This window comes from Equus przewalskii, chromosome 1, assembly GCF_037783145.1.
Source record: "Equus przewalskii isolate Varuska chromosome 1, EquPr2, whole genome shotgun sequence".
In the NCBI taxonomy this organism is placed as follows: Eukaryota; Metazoa; Chordata; class Mammalia; order Perissodactyla; family Equidae; genus Equus; species Equus przewalskii.
The window spans coordinates 109,038,729-109,061,008 of NC_091831.1; the positions used below are offsets into that span (position 1 = coordinate 109,038,729).

At 45.3% G+C, this 22,280-nt stretch overlaps 1 protein-coding gene across 5 annotated transcripts in view; it reads right to left on the reverse strand.

Moving 5' to 3' along the window:
• The window catches only part of OTUD7A (OTU deubiquitinase 7A), a 379,573-nt gene that overhangs the window by 204,645 nt on the left and 152,648 nt on the right, over positions 1-22,280 (reverse strand). For 4 of the 5 annotated variants that reach the window (XM_070620657.1, XM_070620659.1, XM_070620677.1 and 1 more), the window contains exon 2: positions 8,662-8,790. The gene's annotated coding sequence lies outside the window, so the exon portion shown is untranslated. Of the gene's footprint in view, positions 1-8,661; positions 8,791-16,628; positions 17,388-22,280 lie in introns of those variants that run through there. The other variant, XM_070620650.1, reaches the window with a different exon arrangement.

A 22,280-nucleotide genomic window follows, 5' to 3' on the forward strand; every position in this document is an offset into this window, starting at 1 on the left:
TTGGATGTCTGTTTCCTTCCTTAGGTTAGGAAAATTTTCTGCTATTATTTCTTCAAATAAATTTTCTGCCCCTTTGTCTCTTTCATCTCCTTCTGGGACACACATAATATGAATGCTAGTGCACTTGATATTGTCCCAGAATTCTCTTACACTGTTCTCATTCTGTCTAATTCTTTTTTCTGTTCAGCTTGGGTGATTTCCTTTAGTCTTTTATCTAGCTTGCTGATCCATTCCTCTGTATCCTCTACTCTGGTATTGAGTCCCTCTAGTGAATTTTTCATTTCCAGTATTGTATTCTTCATTTCTGATTGGTTCTTTTTTATATTTTGCAGTTCTTTGTTGATGAGCTCACTGCGTTCATCCAGTCTTCTCCCAATATCTGTGAGCATCCTTATGAGATTTTGTTTGAACTCTTTATCATGTAGGTTGCTTATTTCTGTTTCATTTAGTCCTTTTCCTGGGGTGTTGTCCTGTTCCCTTTCTTGGAATGTATTCCTCTATCTCCTCATTTTGCCTCTTTCCCTGTACTTATTTCTATGTAGTAGGTGAGTCGGCTATGTCTCCTGATCTTGGAGAAGTGGCCTTATGCATGAGATGCCATATGAGGCCCAGCAGTGCACTTCCCTCTCGTCACCAGTCCAAATGATCCAGGAGTGACCCCTTTGTGGGCTACTTTTGTTCTTTTGCTGTGGTAGGCTTGCTCTTAATGCAGGTACCCAGGGAGTCTAGTCTTTCCTTCTCTGGCCAGCTGTTTGTAAATTCGGTTTGTGTATCCTCAGCACTGTTGGCTACAAGGTCTAAAAGCACACTCCTGTTGCAGTTTTCCTGTTACTTGGCTAAGTACTCAGTGTAGCTGGTTGCTAGGCTCAGGGGCTTAAAGTTGCTATAGGCCTCAGGCTTGCAAGCCTGTTGTCAGTTCTCTTATGAGTGCAGCTGAGTGGGGCTGGCCCTTGGTACAGGAGCACTCAATTGTTTCAGGCTTTGGAACGTGGGGCTGATCATTTTTATGGCTATTTGTGAAGCATAGGTCTTCTGCTGCTGTTAAGCCTCATCCCCCACAGGACCACAGACACCATCAACACAGTCCTGGTCTGTGCACACTTCCTAACCCCCTGGAGTGTACCCTGATGACCCACTGCAGAGGCCCCCACCTCTCCACTAATGCCCCCCACAGTTCACCTGGTCCTCACACAAACCCTGCCCCACAGAGGCAGACACATTCGCCTGCCTGTAGAGGATCAAGGCACCCAGTCAATGCAGGTCAAAAAGTAGCCTGAGAGCTTGCTGTTGGGCAGGGCTGTTTCCTAGGGCCAGCTGCCTGCCCTAGTTGAACTGGATTAAATCTGCACTCTAGTGCGTGTGGTATACCCCTTGGCTAACAGGCCAGGGCAAGAACCTCAATGGTGTCTGCTGGGGTCTGTGTCAGCACACCTGGACCAGGTCAGAAGAATGGCCCCCACCAATGTCTTAGTCTCAGCAGAGCTCCCTCCTCTCACCGAGATGCCCCCAGAGCCCACCAGGTGCATCTCTTTTCACCAAAGTTCTGTCAGCCTTCTCTCTGGTGATTTTAGGTTGCTGAGATGGGTGAGTTTGTGCATTGGCCCTTTACGACCCAGGTCTTTTTGGCTTTCGTCTGATAGCTTTTCTAGGGGTATCCTCGCTGCAGTTAATAGCCAGTGAAGCCAGATAGTAAGACCCTTGTCTCAGTTGTGCTGAGTGTGAAAGATGCTTATAGCCGTATTGGCCCCGATCCGGACCTCACTCCTCCAGACAGGGCTGTGTACCTTAGGGAGGCTCCTGCCTGGCCAGCTGAGAAACTCTGCTGCTCCCGAAGTTGGGTTTTTTCTTTCCAGCAGGAATTTCTGCCTCTTCTGCCTTAGTCAGGACTGTCCCTTGTTGTGGGGGTTCTTTTTTATCCAGTTTTCAGTTTTCTATCCAGGGTAATTTTCCCAAAAATTGTTGTAACCTGGTTGTGTTCATGGGAGGAAATGAGTTCAGAGTCTGCTTATGTCGCCATCTTGACAAGATCTCTCCTGTTATTATCTTAATTGGCCAACCCAAAATCACACATTCGTGGTAGCAAAATTTCCATGTGGACAGCGGACCCCCTTTCACCACAGAAGGTTCAAGAACTGCCTCTGAGGGTGCAAGCCTTTAAAGAACTGATACTCACCTTGCCTCACTGGGGACTGTGCCTCTTTTCCATGGCTTGGCACCTGTGCTTTGAGGAGAAGGTCCTGAAGTTGAGTCCTGGTGACTAGGGCTTCCTGACTGGAGATGCCAACAAGCCCACACTGAGGTAGACTTTCTGCCATGGCTCCACAGAGAAAGCCACACTGAAATGTTACCCCTGCCACTGAAGCTAACATGGAGGGGTCTGTTGACTCCAGGAAAGAAAAATCCAGAGTGTGACATACTATTAAGTTATCTAAAAATAATGCTTTCTCTGAACTTCCCTGGGAGACTCCTAGTCCACACAAATTCTTGGAAGGCCACAAAGAGACAAAGGACACAACTGAATTCTATAATGTTCCATGGCACCAAGGGAAGCTGGAGGGATAGGGGAGGCTAGGGTCATGGTGGAAGGAATGAGCACAAAGCTGGTGCAGCATCATGGATGGTGAAGGTGAGGCCTTTCCTGGGGTGTTGACCCAGACCCACTGACCTTGCAAGGTGCTGGATCTAGACCCAAATGGGCAGGAAGAGCCCAGAGCAGCAGTTCTCAACCTGAGCCCAGCACCCTTGGGGTATACTAAGCTTTTTCAAGGGGACCTGAGCATGGAAAGGTTTTAAACAATCAGCTTTCAAATTCTCAAATTTCCATATTGAATCTGTCCTAAAATTCACCTGTGGGGCAGATGCCTGCCCTGCATGTTCTTCTTTCCCACACCCTACATCACCCTAGAGGGGGAAATTTCCAGGTGTCACGTGAAGGGACAGCCAATGATTCCTCATACCAGGTCTCCCCAGAAGCCCCTCTGTCATCCATCTCATTAAGAGACTCCTTTCTGTTGTATTTTATTTTGTAAGTAATTATGCCGTTTTCATCACTCATGCACTAATAATAAACTATAAATGGTAATCATAACTCAAGCGACAAGAAATGTTTTACTATATATATATAGATATATATCTATATATCTATATATATATATGTAGGTACACACACATATGCCAGGGAATATGATAGAGTAATTGGTAAATGACTTTCAAGCAGAAAATTATGACAAAGCTTTGTAGGGGATATGGAATAGAAATACAAATTCAAGGAGACAAAAACGTGTAAACCCTAAAAGTGAAGGAAGAATCTGGTGATATATTTTGAATGGACGAAGGTGCGTGTTTATATTCCACTGTGCATATTTTTACAAAGTGTTAGAACTGTGCTATTTTAAAATGCAATTATTTACAATGTGCTAGAAATGACCTCTTTGCCTCTATTTAAATTTATGATGTGAAATGTTAGACACACACTTAGATGTGCAACTGGGAGCACAGGATTCTAAGACCAGCTGAAGGAGTGCACGCGTCACGTGGGGTCCTATCTTGAGTACCAGAAGAAAGGCTGCAAGCATGCCAGTTGGCTCCTGCAGCCCCTGCAGCTCTCCTGGGCCCCAGGGGAACAGTTTCTGGTCTGGATGGAAAGGCCAGGAGAGGGTCTGAGAGCTGAGGAAGGATGTCATGGGAGGACCTCAGGTGGGGCCAGGTGTTAACCAGCCACATCACCTAGCTGGGGAGTTAAGATGTGGCCAGTGGCACAGGGCTATTGGTCAAAGCCCAGTATAATTTCTCAGTAAGTCTGAAGTGCTCCTGTTGAACACAATGAGCTCTTAATTATGGGCACCGTGACACAAGAAAACTATGAAAAGCAGACCAAAAGTAGTGAAGCACAGCTCTCAGGGCCTGTCCCCAGGGGACACAACCCCACCTACCAGAAAATGACCTCAAGAGCAGCACTGCGCTGTGAGTTCACAATGCAGATGTTCATAATAATAACTGAGCCAAAGTGGGTGGGAGGGCAGAGAGAAGGGAGCTGAAATTCACGGAGCACTCACTATGAGCTAGGTGACCCCCCCCCCCCAGGCCCTCATACTTATAACTATGATTTCTAGCATTCTTAGAAAGTGCCATGGTTCTCAGAAATGAATGAACTCACTTTGTCCTCACCTGAGCCCCATGCAGTGGGCACCACCACCATCATTCTCATTTTAGAGATGCAGAAACTGAGGCCCAGAAAGCTAAACCACACTTAGCCCCACAGCCGGGCCTTGCTGTAACCAGGAGCAGGGCTCGAGTTCTGTTGATGGAAACCACGTCAGCACATGCCCAGCAGCTCTGGTGGGTAGGAACTCTTAGCTCCATCCTCAGAAGAGGAAGCCAGGGACACGTGGCTGCAGCAGGGCCAAACTAGGACTGCTGCTCACCCTCTTTCATCCACAGCTCCTTCTGCTCAAGGACGAAGGACGCATTTAAATGCATTTCCATTTAAAACAGCTCAAAGAAAATGTTAAGGCACTCAGAGGAACAACTCCACGTGGGCCTCCTGGGCTTTGGTGTTGTCTCTGTCACAGGTCAATTCTGTCATGACAACCATGACTGTGGACCTTAAGGGTCAGAAAGAGTCTGCTATGTGGAGTCCCCGGCGCACAGATAGAAGAGGGAGGCGGACACACCACCCTGCCCGCTAACACTCAGCGCCTGGGACTGAGGGACACACCATCTCAAACCCACCCTGGGAGGCTGACCCAACAGGGACAGCTGTCCCCGCTGAATGGATGGGAAACATGGCCACCCAGCTAGAAAGCGAAGAATGAGCACCTGATCCAGGGACCCGAGAACCCCGGAGACCTCGGGACTACGGCTTCACATAAATGGAAGCACAAGCCTATCCCGCCCAGCACCTCCACCCACTGCCCCACAGTCTGGCTGCAATGCACACACCTCAGGCCCTGGCTCTGCTGCCTCTCTCACAGCCTGGGTGTGCCTGGGCTGCTCCAGGGCCTGTCCTTCCTGGGGTTACAGCTCAGGGGGTGGCAGCCTGACATGGACAGACGCAGTGCCTTGATCACACCTGACACAGAAAAGCGTGCACTCCTGGCACTCAGGCTTTGGTCCCTGGGGGGAGCAGCTGTAGAATAGGACAGCCCTACCTCTACTGCTGCTGCAAGGAGCAGGGAACTGAAGGGAGCAGGAAGAGGGAGCCTCATGGACCCAGCTCAGGGCTGGTTCCCCCTGCAAGGCCCAGGACCTGCATGCCTGGGTGGGAGTGCTTCTCTCCAGGTGGCTTTTCCTTGGCTTCACGCTGCTTCCAGGCCATTCTCAAGCACACAGGTTCAGGGTATGTTACCCACTCAAGACCAGATAACTCAGGTTTCCAAGTGGACAGAAATTCCACAGGATGCACTTTGGGAAATGGCAAAAGGCAGCCCTGATATTTCCAGCCACACAATCAAATAAAACCCAAGTGATTTCCTCAGTGTTTATGCACAACCAGAGATTTGATTTTTTTTCCCAATCTTATTTTTTTTTTTCTCTTGTGCCCATAGATCCACAGTACATAGTTGTATTCTAGTTGTGAGTGCCTCTGGTTGTGCTACGTGGGACGCTGCCTCAGTGTGGCCTGACGAGTGGTGCCACGTCCGCGCCCAGGATCCCAAACCAGTGAAACCCTGGGCTGCTGAAGCAGAGTGCGTGAACTTAACCACTTGGCCATGGGAGTGGCCCCAGATTTGATTTTTAACTGTGCTTCACCCATCCTATAAACTGTTATGTTTCTCTGTTATGGCCTCTTCCCAGAGGAGCTCATAAAGGGGACACAGAGACAGGCAGAGGATCCTTGGCACATGAACATCTAAGAAGGAAGAAAACGGGAGGAGGAGGAGGTCATAAGACCTCAGCGAGGATGTGGGCTGGTGCCCATGCAGAGGTGTCACTTCTGGGTCTGCAGAGCCCATCCTTTGCCCTGGATAACCACAGGGTGGCTCGGTTGGCATCACCCAGAAAGCAGGAGAACAGGTTACATCACAGGGCCATCCCTGCAAGCTTAGCCTGACCAGCAGCAAGCCAGAAAACATGCTGAATGTAGGAGGCACACTGCCAGGAGCCACTCTTTAAGAACACCAGCCCTCAACTGTTTTTAAGAATTGTGGGGGGGCCGGCCTGATGCCATAGTGGTTAAGTTTGCATGCTCCACTTTGGCAGCCAGGCGTTTGTGGGTTCAGATCCTAGGCACAGACCTACACATTGCTTATCAAGCCATGTTTTGGTGGTATCCCACATACAAAATAGAGGAAGACTGACACAGATGTTAGCTCAGCGACAATCTTTCTCAAGCAAAAAGAGGAGGACTGGCAATAGATGCTAGCTCAGAGCCAATCTTCCTCACCAAAAAAAAAAAAAAAAAAAGGAAAAATTGTGGGTAGGAAAGCTGGGCAAGAGAAATTTTCAGAGGAAGCATTTAAAACATATTCTAGCTAAAAATGTTCTCCAAGGGTAATCTTTTATTTTTCCTTTAAGATTGAGTCTAATCCATGTTCATATGTAGATTCTAAAGTAACATGTATATTCACAAGCTATTTTCTTGGTAAAATTTCTAAAATGTTCTCAAGGAAGATTCCATGGCCATCCCAAATAAAACTCAACTAAAATCATGGGGACTTGATCTAAAAAGAAAGAAACCTGATAATCTTCAAACAAAAAGTCCGATTGGTTGCTCGTGACTGAAAGGCAAGCCCACAGCAGCCCAGGGAGGTCCAGGCCAGGGAGGGGAGGGAGTGAAGGGAGACAGAGACTTAGAAATCACCAGCACGGCAGAAGGGACATCATCAGGACACTGGTCACTGACAGATGCTTCCTCTCATGGTCATTTTGCTTCTCTACACAACCTTCTAACTGCCGGGACTCAAAAACATGACCACTTGCATCATGGGGAGCCTCTGCTCTGCCATTTAGGTCTATCAGCATTTTTGTCAAAGGTCTCATTCAGCTTTCATGGCTTACAAAACACCTCAGGAATGAAGCATCCTGGCACTCAGCCCATCCCCCTGCCTCCAATAATAATTCACAGCTGATACTTCGTGAGCACCAACCCTGGGATCCACCCCTGCGAGACACCGCGTGCAGTAGTTGCTCTTTGTCTCCTATTTTTAACGATAAGGACACCAGGAGTCATGAGATGGAGTATTTGTCATCTGGTCAGTGTGTGACAGAGACAAGATGCACACCAGACGCCTATCTAGACGTCTAATTTCAGACTCCTCCTCTGGACCGCCTTTTTCTAATTTCAGAGACCACCTCTGGACATACTCCCTTTGTGAGATCTCACAACTGTGGAAAAGGAAAAAAATGAAGGCAGGGAAGAAAGTCTGATGTATTGAGGAACAGATTAGTTAACATTGTACACAGCTATCAGTGACGCTAAAACGAGCAAAAATTAGCTAGGGAAAAGAATATTCTCAAAGTTCACCCCACTGATTCCTTATATAGGGAATAAACAACGGTAACTTTACAAAGGAGAGCTCTAGCAGAAGCCACCTTAGCCAGGTGAATAAGCTTATCATCACCACTACCAGGTCACAATGACACAGTGTGCCCACTACTGTGGTGTAAATACACAAGATGCTTATCTGAATCTAAGTAGGAGGAAACTGTCAGACAAACCCAGACTGTGAGACACTCTAAGAAACAAAAGGCTCAGATTCTTCAAATATGTCAACATCACAAAAGACAAAAACAAAAGCAGGGCTTTGGTTTAGAATTAAAGAGATATAACCAAATTCATTGCATGAAACTTAACTGAATGCAAGTTAGGGGAAACGAGCCATGAAGAATATTTTGGGGACAATCAGAGGATCTGAATAGGGACAATATATTGGTTAATATTACTTTATCAATGTTAAATTCTACAGTGATAATGGTGTTATAGTTTTGAAGAAGCTAGCCCATGAACCTAGGAGATATATTCCAAAGTATGTCATGATGTCTACAATTTCAAACAATTCAGAGGAAAAGACTGCACACACACATACATGACCCACACGGATATGTATTTATGTATTGGTAAATCTGAATGAAGAATATATGTGTTCACTGTACTCTTTTTTCCATTTTCCTGTAGATTTATAGAAGTTTATCAAAATGAAAAGTAGGCAAAAAAATAAATGAAAATGTTTGTTCAAAGAGTCATAAGGCAAAAGAATTGCCATGCTATGATATCAACTAAATGGAAACTATTTTTGGACAAAAACTAAGAAGAAACATTAAAAATGAAGCAATTAATATATCAAGATGAGAATTTTTCTTTTGTTTAAGTCACTCTTAGACTAGTTTGAAAATCAATCATGACAGCAACTGATGGTAACAGAGCAACTTAGTAAATTCACACTAGTATAAATCAAGTCACTTGTTGGTCATTCACTACAGTCACATTCTTCTTAAGAACAATGTTTCTTATTCTGAATACAAATTCTAATGCAATATGAAATTCATTTCATGATTCTTTCTCAATGGACGTTAGGGGATAAATAAGGCTCTACCCCTGGCTTTAGTCCTGATTTCCAGGCAATCTGCTCCCCGGAACACTACAAGCTCTGTTTTCAGAGATGTTGACTGCACTTGCCCCTCTGGCATGGTCATGAGGGATCCCATGAGCATGGGACTTACTTTTCAGACAGTGTGATGCTCTGGAGATGTGTGGCAGTCAGGCATCCGGGGTGACGCTGCACCATCCCTGCTGGAAATGGCCCATTGTTGCCTCCAGAAGAAGGTGTGAGACAACAGCCCCTGAGAACTCTGGAAAAGACAATAAGAACAAAAGAGAATGTTCACATTTATTAAAAGTGAGAATTAGAATTTCAATTTTAAGAATTATTTTTTTGCATTTTAAAATTTAAATGTTAATATTTCAAGTTTAAAAATGATTTTCACCCTTCAATATGAACTTGAAATGATCTTGATGGTGAATCCCAAGCCCCTGAATCTCCCTCCTCAACACATGCTCCCACCCTTTAATTTTTAAATAAACGCAGGCATCGGGAGGCAGGTCAGGGTACATGGGAAAAGTCTCTTTGGCGTAGACTCAGAGAAGTGACTGTGGGGACAGAAACCATGAGGAGCTCACGCGTTATGCTGATGTTCCAGGAGAGGTGCACAGTGCTGCCCAGCGGGGTTCGTGAACCCAACCCTGACTTCCAACATTCCACAAGAATCTCAGGTGGATCCTCGCGAATCTCAAAATGAGGAGCTGCTCATAATCCCCACCTGGACTGCGGTGTGGTCTGAGGGAATCTGGGAGGTCAGGGGGATAACCACCACTCCATCCTCGCAGGGTGCACTGTGCTCCATAGTAGCGGGAGGGAGTGTCATGGACAGCATCCTGAGTCTGGAGGATCCCTGTGGACCACACTGCAGTCCAGGTGGGAGCACTGTGCACCACACTAGGGCAGAGGAGTGTCATGAACAGCACCTTAACTCCTGAGAGCCACCTGTTTATCTGCAATGTGGGGTCTTTTTTTGCATGTGTCAGAACCCTAGGATGTTCCAGACCCCCAGCCAGCTTCCCCTTTCACACCTCCCACCTGGATGGATACACTGCATATCTTCATAAGCATAACTGCTTTACTTTCAACATTTCAATGCTAATGCGATTGCTCTCTCCTTTTGGTGGTTTGTATCTTTTATCAGTATAAAATAGTTTAGTTTCCTGTACATCCTCCCATCTTGAATTCTACTCTGCTACTTGTATAGATGCTCCTCATTCTTTTTGTAATAGTGCTTGTTAAATTTTTGTCTATGCCTTTATATTTTCACCTTTTTAGGTCATTTTTTCAGCTATGTCTCATCTAATAACTTGGAGATAAAATTCAATCCTTTACTCAATTTCAGAGTATCTTTTTTTTTTTTTTAAAGATTTTATTTTTTCCTTTTTCTCCCCAAAGCCCCCCAGAACATAGTTGTATATTCTTCGTTGTAGGTCCTTCTAGTTGTGGCATGTGGGACGCTGCCTCAGCGTGGTCTGACGAGCAGTGCCATGTCCACGCCCAGGATTCGAACCAACGAAACACTGGGCCGCTTGCAGCGGAGCACGCGAACTTAACCACTCGGCCACGGGGCCAGCCCCCTGGAGTATCTATCTTTTAAGTGGGAATTTAACCTGCTGCAGTTTTTCTTTTGGTGGAGGGATGGCTTTTTTCTTTAGACCTTTTCTCATCGTTTTTAGTGATTTCTACTTAAGTTTTCTCGTTGCTGTTGTTTTCCTTTCCTGTCTCTAACTGACTTGTTTTTTACTTTTCCTGTAATGTTTCTTAAAAGTTATATATACTATTTTCTCTTCTAGTATTTCCCTTAGATTTTTAACACACACATATTCATTTTTTTATCCAAAGTGAGCATTAACTAACATATATAACTTCCAAATTCCAAAGAGGATAAGACCGTCAGCTCAGTGTGAATCCCTTTCTGTGCTACGTGCTATCTTGTTGAAATCATTTAAAATATTCTAAATTGCTTTTAATTTTCATGCTTCTCCTTTCTTAGGAATCATTTCTTAACAACCGTCTTAGGATTCAGGGCTATATTATTAACAATTATGACATGTGACTGTGTTTTACTGTTTGTCAATTAATCACAGATAATTTATATCTCTTGTTTATCCTTTATTGAATTTTTTATTTTACTAGGGGGAGTTTTTGAGTAGTTCTTTCAGAATGGTTTCATAGACAATACATTTTTTTGAATTCTTGTCTAGAAATGGAAAGAGACCAAATGCAAAAGAATGAAAATCAATAGCTAAAACAATCTTGACAAAGAAAAACAAAGTTGGAGGTCTCACGCTTCCTGATTTCAAAGTTACTACAAAGCTATAGTAATCAAAACAGTGTGGTATGGGCATAAAGACAGACATATAGACCCATGGGATAGAACAGAGTCCAGAAATAAACCCTTGCATATATGGTCAATGATTTTCAACAACGGCGCCAAGACCATTCAGTGGGAAAAGGACAGTCTTCTCAACTAACGGTGCTGGGAAAGCCGGATATCCAGATGCAAAGGAATGAAATTGGACCCTTACCTTACACCATATATAAAAATTAACTCAAAATGGATCAAAGACCTAGATGTAAGGGCTAAAACTATAAAATTCTTAGAAGGAAACATAGGGGAAAAGCTTCATAACATTGGACTTGGCAATGATTTCTTGAATATGATACTAAAAGCATAGGCAAGAAAAGAAAAAATGGACTTCATCAAAATTAAAAACTTCTGTGCATCAAAGGACACCATCACAGAGTGAAAAGGTAACCCACAGAATCGGAGAAAATATTTGCAAATCATATATCTGATAAGGGATTAATATCCAGAATATACAAAGAAATCCAACAAATCAACAAAAAACCAAAACAACCCAGTTCAAAAATGGGCAAAGGACTTGAATAGCCATTTCTCCAAAGAAGATAAACAAATGACTAATAAGCACACGAAAAGATTTTCAACATTAGAGAAATGCAAACCGAAACCACAATGAGATACTGCTTTGCACTTAAGATGGCTACTGTCACAACAATAGAAAATGACAACTGTTGGCGAGGATGTAGGGAAATTTGAACCCTTGTCCATTGCTGGTGGGAATGTAAAGTAGTGCAGCCTCTGTGGAAAACAATGTAGTGGTTCCTCAAAAAATTAAACATAGAATTACCATGTGATCCAGCAATTCCACTGCTGGGTATATACACAAAAGAACTGAAAGCAGGTACTCAAAGAGATATTTGTACACCCATGTTCTTACCAGAATTATTCATAAAAGCCAAAAGGTGGAAGCAACCCAAGTGTCCATCAACAGATGAATGGAGAAACAAAATAAGGTATAATTATATAATTAAATATTATTGTCTTAAAAAGTAAGGAAATTCTGACACATGTTACAATATAGATGAAACTTGAAGACATTATGCTAAGGACAAATATTAGATGATTCCACTCATATGAAGTATCTAGAGCAGTCAAATCCATAGGGACGGAAAGTAGAATGGTGGTTTCCAGGGCTGGGGAGGGAGGAATGGGGAATTAGTGTTTAATGGGGGCAGAGTTTCAGTTGGGGAAGATGAAAAAGTTCTGGAGATGGATGGTGGTGATGGTTTCACAACCATGTAAATGTATTTAATACTAGTGAATGTATACTTAAAAACAATTAAAATAGTACATTTTGTGTCATGTATATTTTCTCACAATAAAATATTTTTAAAATAAACACACAAAAGAATTAGAATCAGATTGAAGATCTTCCATCGAGCACACAGCATTCAAGGAGAAACATGTTTAAAGATACTGGGTAGGGGGTGCGTGGGGAGTAAAATTTGGAATCTAGGACTTTATGGGCAGCCAAATTACCTTTTAAGAGAGGAAGTGATACAGATTTTCAGACACACACAGGTTCAGAAAATTCACTGACCACAGACTCTTGAAAACATTTACAGAAAAAAATACTCAAAAAGAAATCCAAAATGAAAAGGTGAGATATAAGAAGCAATGGTGAGTTAAAAGAAATGATAATATAGCATTTACTTGGATTATAATCAACTGATTGTTTTAAAAAAGTAAAGGTTAACAATAAAAGGACAAACGAGTTATCTTAGTCTAACATTAAAAATGGAAAATTTATAGTAATATTAATATTCAACAAAATAAAATTTGACATGTAGGGCTGTTTAACTTTATAAATTTACCACATTATAGATTAAAGAGAAAAATCAGAAGACATTTCAAAAGATTTGCATTGATATGTTTCAACACCAATTCATGATAAAATATCTCTTAGGAAAGTAGGAATAGAAAAGTTCTTTAACTTGACATAGGATATCTTTTTTATTTTGAAGAAGATTAGTTCTGAGCTAACATCCACCACCAATCCTCTTCGTTTTGCTGAGGAAGATTGGCCCTGAGCTAACATCTGTGCCCATCTTCCTCTATTTTATATGTGGGCACCTCTCATAGCATGGCTTGATAAGTGGTGCATAGGTCCACACCTGGGATCTGAAACAGCAAACCCAGGGCTGCTGAAGCAGAGTGTGCGAACTTAACTGCTATTGCACTGGGCTGGCCCCTATGGGATATCTTTTTAAAAATTACAACAAATACTACAAATAGTGGTGAAATGTTGAAAATGTTGAATGCCTTTTCTTTAAGATCAGGCATATGACTAAGGTGTTACCACCACTTGTCTTCAGCGCTCTCTTGGAGGTCTTAGCAAGTGCAATAAGGAAACATAAATAAGTTATCTAATAATAAAGTAATAATTATAAAACTTTATAAAAATTATAAAGTACAATTATACAAATTTATCAAAAGATATTAAAGTAGATCTGAATAAGTGGAGAAGTAAGTTGCAAGACTTATTACACCTTTACAGATTCAATATGATTGTATTCAATATCTCAGTGTGTGTGTGTGTGTGTGTGTGTGTGTAACTTGCAAGTTAATTCTAAAATTTATTTGTAAGCAAAGTCCAATGCATGTTGAGGAAAAAGAGCAAGGTGGAAGAAAGGCCCTACCGGATAAGAAGACTCATCCTACAGGGGCAGTAGTTAAGGCAGTGTGTTTCAGTACAGGATATACAAAGACAAGAGCAGAACAGAATAGAAAACCTAAGAAAGGACCATATATAATGGGCATTTGATATATGACAGATGATTTTGCAGATCTGTTGGAAAAGAACAGACTTTGCAATATATAATGCTAAGACAAGTGACTATGCAAGTCAAAATAACGAAATTGGACTCCACTTCAAACCATGTCAAAAAATACATTTCTAACTTACAGCTGAACTATACAACTTCTAAAAGAGAATACAGAAAATATTTTATGATTTTGAAGTGAGGAGGAATTTCTTAAACAAGACAAAGCAAGAACAGACCATAAAGGAAAGGATTGATAAATATGACTAAAATAAATTATAAACTATTTCTCACGAAAAGACACTTTAAAAAATGTGATTAGACAAGCCACACACTGGGAGAAGATATTTGCAAAATATAACCAATTAAGAAATAGTAGCCAGGGGCCGGCCCTGTGGCTGAGTGGTTAAGTTCCCGTGTTCCACTTCAGCTTCCCAGGGTTCGGATCCTGGGTGCAGACATGGCACCGCTCATTGGGCCATGTTGAGGTGGCGTCCCACATGCCACAGCTGGAAGAACCCACAACTAGAATATGCAACTATGTACTGGGGGGATTTGGGGAGAAAAAAAAGCAGGGGAAAAAAAAGAAGATTGGCAACACTTGTTAGCTCAGGTCCCAATCTTTAAAAGAAAAAAAAAAGAAATAGTACCCAGACTATTAAAAGAATTCCTAAGATTTAATAAGAAAAGACAAACAATTCAATGGAAAAATAGGCCAAAGAAATAAGTAGGAATTTTGCAGAAATAGAAGAATAAAAAAGTTATAGACATAGAAAAAAATTCTTAAAGTCTCATTTTTAATCAAGGAAATGTAAATTAAAATCACAAAGTGATGATATTTTATATTTACCAGATTGGCAAAAATATTTTAAATGAAGAATACCATGTATGGGTAAGAATACCAAGAAAAGGAACTTTCTTTCTATGTTGGTGAAAGTTAAATGTGGTGCAACTGTTTGGGAAAACTGTCATGCCCCAGTGAAGCTGAAAATGCACTCAACCTCCATTCTGGTGACTCCACCACTTCCTTCCCACAGGAGCACTGGGGCGGGCACAGCCCGCAGCAGCACTGCCCCCACTAGCATGGAAACCACTGGATGCTCATCAGCGGCAGAATGAGCACATGAGTCAGGCCCAGTCACAGAATGGAATTTGCATTTTGGGAAAAATGAGTGCCCAACAGCCAGTTCTAGGCATCAACATGCTGGATCTAAACCACGTTAAGTGGAAAAAGCAAGTCCCAGAAGAATGCACACGATCCATTTATATTAAGTGCGGATAACAGGCAGATGCAAACACTGCTTTGTTTGGCACTACAAACATGGGTGATTTAGGAGAGCGGTGACCTCCATGCATGCAGGTGCATCCATGACTTCTGGGGCACAGTCCTGTTCTTGGTCTGCGTCATGGGTCCATGGCTGTGTGTTTTATTCATAACTGTTCACGTAGTCTTTAGTGTACTTTTTTGTTCCTATGCTGTTGTTTACAATAAAAAAGAGAGAGAAAGAAAACAGTTGTATGCATAACAAAAAATCCTAAAACGTATTTAGGAAACGGTCTAATAAGAAAGGTATAGGAATCATCTAAAAGCCTATAAAACTTCACTGAAAAATATAAATGAAAACAGAATAAAGGGAGACTATGTTTCTGGACACGTAGACAATACTGTGATATCAATGTGTCTCTAATCTATAATATCATTAGAATCTCAACAAATTCCCAACAAGCTTAAAAAGCCACGTCTAAATTCCCTACGGAAGAAACATTGATATTAGAGAGAGTTTTGCCAAGTTTTAAAAAGGGGCTGACTTGCTTAGGGTGATGAACCTGTCAACATAAAACACCCGGGGTTCTGGGCAAACAAGTTTGTTTCTCAGTCTATCACCTGGCTCGAGATGGAAGGGGAAGCTCCTGGATGCCAATCTGAGTCCCAGAGGTAGACATGCCAGCAGACAGCCTGAAGCCCGCAGGAGCCCAAGCAAGGAGATGAATCCACGTTGATGTGGGACTGATCAACCGTGCTCTCAAGCCAGGGAGAACACAAAGGAGATGACTATGCTTGTGGTGCTGGGCGGGGTAAAAAGTCTCCCGTGAGAATATTTCAGAATCAGGGGCTGTTTGTCCCTAAGGTTCAGTGCCCAACTTCACGCTAGCAGGTGGCATAGAAACCCCACCGCGGGTATGATAATTGCTATTTTCTACTGTAGCTGTCCTTTACTGAGCGCGTACTACACATGAGGTAACATGCTGAATGCTGTACATGATCTCTTTTAATCCCACAAGAACACCTAGAGGGAGTCTCCCATCCTACAGGGAACTTCGGGATCGGGGGATTCTCTCCCAGCTCTACTCAAGACGCAGCTCAAATACCATGTTCTTCACAAAGCTCCTCCAGGTCTCCCAGCGTCCTGTCCTTACACTGACCCATGAAGGAGAATTCTTGGCAGAGGGATATGTGCATGCAAAGACCCCAGAGGGGCACATCGTGCCCCCGCACATGGAACTTGGGGAGGCTTCAGCGTAGCTTCAGTGTAGACTGTGTCAGGAGGCAGGCGTGAAAAAAGACTGGGAGAGAACAAGAGACAGAGCATGGGAGGGCAGGATGGGAGGGTTTCTGCGGCATTGTTACAGAGGGCCCTGTCTCTGCAGACTGGGCAGCGGTGGGCGCTCTGAGACCAGCCAGGACTGAGACTTGAAAGGGTTTTGAGAGCTCGAAAGCAGCACCCTGGGGAGTGTCTTAGTCCCTGAAAACCTCATACAGGTCCTAAACCTGCAGGAGCATCAGCAGGAAAGCAAGGGAGAGGTGCTCAGCAGCCCTCATCCATCTGCCGAGGTCTGAAATCTTCACACCCTTCCTGCTCCACAGCAGAATCTGGACCTCACTTGCCTTTTCTCACCATCTATGTGAGGCCTGTGTGTGTCTGCACTGGGGCCTGCATCCTCCAAGGACTGCACACTTACCCTGTGGCCAGGCCTGCACAGCTGCACTTCTCCTTCACCAGCACATTCCACCACTGTCGTTCCATCTGGGTGAGGGAGCGGCACGCCAACTGGGAGAGCCCACCAGGCAGCTCCAGAAGAGGAGACCTCAAAGAGGGGCTAGTTAGAGTGGCTCAGAAGGGTGGCTCCCACTTCAAAGCTGCTGGCCAAGGAGCGTTCACCACCCAGGTGACACACAGGACACGAGGGGGTGATGGGGATCCCAGGGGCAGCAGCCTCCATGGCCCAGAAGGAGTGGGTGTCCCTGTGGCTGGGCCAGTGTGGAGGGCCTGGGGATAAGCGGCTACAGCACTTAGGAGCAAATGCAGCCAGGAGAAGAGAAGGGAGAGGAAGGAGGAGTGGAAGCGTTGTTACTGGGTAAAAGGGGCAAGGAGAGAAAGAACTGTGGTCCCTCATGGTCACAGCTTTGGGCAGACTCCATTTGCTCCTTTTCTGAGGACTGCAATTTCTGATTGTGTTGAGGTTTCCCAAGAGGAAGAGGGTGCCAGCTGCCTTCCCAGCCTCCTGACCCTACTGCCAATCTCACTCCTCAGCTCCAAGACAGGTGATCCTTTTTCTTTTACCTTCTACATGCTTTAAATTGCCTCAGCACAATCAACACTTAACCTTCACACCAACCCTGGGGCCCAGTGGCTGGTCAAAGTGACCCAGGATTTCAGGGTGGACTCCTCCCCTTTGTCCTGCCTGCTTCCCAAGGCAGCTCCTCACACCCTTCGAGCTTAATGTGCTCCCTCCTCTGAGAGGCCTCCCTTGAGCACCCTTTGTAAAGGATGCTCCCCCACCTTTATCATCAATCACTCGCCCTTTCTATTTTCTGGGGATAGACTGCAAGGGCCTTGTTTATCTCTTCACTCATATGTGATTCAGGGAATATCGTTAGGCTGGATGTCCCATGCGGGCTGTGACCAAAGTGTTCCTGAGACCATGGGACAATGCACAGAGGCCAGAGGGTCTGCTCCAGGCAGGGCTCTTTCCAGAATGCCAGACTGCTTTCCCAGTTGGCTCTGCCAGGTTGGAGGACATCATGGCAACACACAGGTTGTTCTCTGTAGGATGTGAACTGACCTCTAGGCTCTGCAAAACTACTGTGCCCCACTGTTCACGCCCCACCAGGCTCATGAAGCTGCCACTGATCAACCTGCCCTCGATAATCTCCCTTTGCTTTAACATTCTAAAGCATTTCCAGTGGGTGCATCCCAATTTCACATCATACTATTACCTTGAAATTTCCTGTACTTTTTTCATAGGTCCAAGTCTTGCTTTTCCAACTCCATCTGCCATCAGTGCCAGAGTCTCATCCCTGCACAAAAACCTCCGGTGTACAGAGGGTATTCAGTAAACAGCAAGGAAGAAAATGCCCAATGAGATCTGTCAGCTTTCTTTACTCTCTTCTCACTCCAGCTGAAGCCACTCTGCTCCCACCAAACTGGCTGTCAAAGCTAGTGATGTTGGTACTGCTGCCAGGCAACCATACTCGCCTGCAGTTCCCCAACACTGCCTTCCTGAAGTGCCGCAGCACCCCATCTTACTGCCCAGAACACAGGTTAGTGAGCTTGCCCAGGACTACACAGCAAAGCGCCCAGCCTGGCCTCTGGTAATTTCACTCGCTCTGTTCCTGCCCTGCCTGTCTGCCACCTCTGGGGCACTTTTTTTTTTTTGAAGGTGGCAATATACAAATACTTTCTTAGCAAAAGGAATAAACAAGTACAGCCTGGGAAAAAGAGGGGATCCTCCTCTCCCATGAGGGCATCATCAGACCTGTAAAGGAAGAGTGAATTAGCACCGTACGCCGAGTAGATCTCAGGATCTCCGACTGGTTGGAATCAGACAAAAGTGACTGATGTCCGGGCAGGTTAACCTGTCAGACATTTAACTCCTTATACTCATCTGAGTCACCAGGAACTGGACAGGAGTGAAGCCATGGGACATGCAGCACTGCTCCACCTTGGAAAACTGGGCACTCGGGCCCTCTGAGATCAACTCACGGACACTGGCAAACATCCCATCCGCTGGTCTCTGGGTCCTGGCTGTTTGGCCCTTGTCATCAAGAAGTGAGTCTGCAGCCCGACTGCTTCCTTCCTGTCTTAGTCCGGGAGCAGGACAGGGCCTACAAAGGAAAATGCCTGAGCGTCTTCCTCCTCCTCCTTGAAAGTAGGAGGACTCCTTTTATTCTCTGGTGCTCCCAAGAGTTCAACAGGAGGGGAGCTGGGGCACACGGCTCATCCAGCCTCCCACTGGCGGGAGGAGCCCAGGGGCAATGCTTGAACAGGAACAGATGGCACAGCTCCTGAGGCAGGATGTGACAGAGCAGAAGATGGGCACAGAGCCAGATGCCGTGGGATCCAATCTCCAGATTGTCCCGCATTAGCTCTGTGACTGCAGGAGAGTTTCTTGACTTCTCTGTGCCTCAGTTTCCTCATTTGAAAATGAGGATAATAATAAGACCTACCTCACAGGGTAGCTCTGAAGATTAAAGGGCTTAAAGCAGAACTCTTGATGCATCCTCATTCGCTCTCCTCTCTCAGTGGCAGTGGGACACAGGCCTGACTGTCGACTCCTCCCAGGTTGGGAGGGCACAGGCACCTGTCCTTTGGCTCCCTCCTGCCACCTCTCTTGTGATGCCTGACTGGCTTCCTGGGCAGCTCTTCCCACCAGCTGGGAGAGCTCACCAGCCTCTCATCATCCAAGCCCTTCAGCCCCCAGTGGCTCCCCTCACCTGGGTCGGGAGTGGGACTGGGTGTCCGGGCCAGCAGGGGCAATCCCCTTCCCCTCCCCCTCTCCCCAACCCCAATCTTGGGGTAGACAGGTGGGTGAACAGTGAACTCATTAAGCCTGATGCAAATTAAAGTCAAGAACCCTGGTGGCTCGAGATTCCCAGCAGCAAGCACCTCTCTCTAGGGAATTCAAGCAGCCTCCCCTCATGAGCAGAGGCTGCTGTGTCCAACATCCCTCTTCAGACTGTGGGGTTAGCTCTGAAGGTACTTGTCATAACACATCACAACCTTACTGGATGCGCTGAGCTCTGGCTACATTAATATCCTCCAACTACTAGTTCAAAGGTAAATTAGGGTCCAAGTGGCACTAACTGGGCAGTGGGCTAGGCCAGGTCAGGGATAAGTGAGCCTGGGATTTGGGGGAGGCCCAGGCATGAATGGGCAGCATCGGTCTCTCTTCTTCTAGGGGCAGAGAAAGTCCACTCATCGGCAGGATGCTGATCCAGAAGGGGCAGGAGCCATCACTGCACTGCCCTCTACTCAAGTCGGAGCACGGCAATCAGGCGGGCGGTCCTGGGGAGCCTGGACAGGCGACGGAACTGCCAGGCAGGGACCCTGACTTGGAAGGGCTAGTGACAGCACGGCCTGGAAGCAGCCCTGACTCGATGTTGAGCCATCCTCTCAAGGCCGTTCTGATGTTTGGAGTCCCCTAGCCAGGCCAGCCATGGCTGGGAGGGTTCTGCAGGACTAGGCTTTGCCTCCGTGGGGCCACAAAGACCCAGTGTCTGTGGTTTTATGGTCCCTGGGGCCATCAAAGGCTAGAGTTTGAGAAGAAATAGACCTAGAGCTGCTTGAAATGGGAGAGACTTCTGTTTGACTGTTGAAGCAGGAAAGGACTTGATACTTGAGTGTATCCTATGTACCAGCCATGCTGCACATGCTCCATCCTTACATTTCCAACAATCTTGTGTAACAGGGACTAGCATGGCTACTTTAAAGACCACCTCTCCTAGGCCCAGAGGAGTCAAGTGACCTGCCTAGAGCTACACAGCAGTAAGTCACCTAGAATCTGAATGGCAAAGCAAAAGCTCTGCTTTGACATTATGCCACTTTTCAAAATGCTCTGAAATGCTAATGATGCTTTATCTCTGCTTTCTGATGGCTGTAGTCGCCTTATTTCCCTGTTCCTGGAGCTCCAGCAGGAGACATCCTTCCCTAATAACCAGGCCCATAGTCCTTTTATTGCTGCTCAGAAGAAGGCTTCACCTGCTGCCACCCCAACAGCAGCCAAGCGTTCTTCTCTCCTAACCTCTCCCTCCCCCACCAGGGATCTTTTCTATTTACAAATGGGTGCAATAATGCTATGACAATTACATCTCTTATTGAGGATGAATTTTTTTTTCACGTCAGGAATGAAAACGGTCCGTTATTCTCCAGTTCTCTGTTAAACGGGGGAGTTATCACATCAAAGCTAAGCAGCTGACTCACTCTTAACACCCTGGCATTCATCAGCCTTTGGTACCTTTAACTCACATTCTTTCCCTAGTATCATGATCTGCTGAAACTTCTGCTAGGAGACAGACAAAAGGGGTGACCAGGCTCCCCATGGTGACTGTCCTGGGTAGGCTCCTCCTTCAGGCCCCTGTCCTACCACCCTGCCTCTCTGCTTCCAGATGGCCCAACTCACCCCACACTGAGCAGGGTTCTCAAAGTAGGGTGCCTGGACCACAGCATCAGCAGTGCCTGGAGACATGTTAGAAATGAAAGTTCTCAGTCTCCGCCTAGGCCTGCTGATTCAGAGCCCCAGGGGTGCTGCCCAGCACAACCCTCCAGGTGGAGAAGCACTGAGCGATAGGCTACAGAGAGCCTGGGCCTGGCCTCCATGACAGCCCATCCTCTCCCTCTTTACATGTACTCTCAGGAGCTCATTCATTCTTATTTCCCAAGAGACCCACCTTCTGCATTATCCCTTGCCCCTCAATACCTGAAAGCTCCTCCACTCTGCTAGTTTTTTCTCCCAGCTTATTTCAAACATAGCCAGGGGGATTTTTCCTGAAAAGCCATCTTTTACTTGATCTCCTATCTCATAAAGACAACCCCCTTTTCTTTCCTTCTAGCTGAGTCACCTTGGCAACTTACTTTTCCTTTTTGAGCATCATATTCTCCTTTTTAAAAATAGGAGTAATAGTACCTATTAAACAGGATGGTTGTAAGAGCCTAATGATATAACATCAACAGAGGGGATGTGCTGCGATGGTTAATTCCAGCAGGCCTGCAATTAGCTGAGCTGTTCTGCTGAAGTAAGAGGCGTATCTGGTCAAAGTATGAAATGCAATGATTAATACTGCTGTTTTCCACCATGGGTCCAAGGTGAATTTCTAGGTGGGTTATGCTAGTTTTTCATCATTGTTTATTGATAACAGTGAGAGTGATGGTTTGCACCTGGTTTCAGTGCTGGTTGAGGGGCCTTTGATATTGGGGCTGGACTCACAGCAATAATGCTACATGACTGAAAGTGTATAAGAAGGCCCTGCTGAGACTCCATTTGGGCTGCCTAGTTCTGAGGTGTTCCTTGCACAGGCTGGTGGTTCTGAGAGAGAAAGTACATCTGGTATACCTCTGCAGGAGGCCAATTGGAGGGATCCTGTGTAAACCTCAGCCTCTCCAGACCCCTTGCTGATAGGCAGCCTTTAGCTACAATGCAAGTCCTCACCTTCATGTTTGTTGCTATACCATGTCCGTTCTCAGCAATAAACTGTAGACTCATAAGCATCACCATTCGGGGCCCTGTGAGTCTTCTTTAGCAACAGAACCCTGTCTGGCTGCCATTGTTTAGTGTAAATGACATTACGGTTATTTTTTCTTCCGCACCATTATCAAACACAATTCCTTGTTGTAC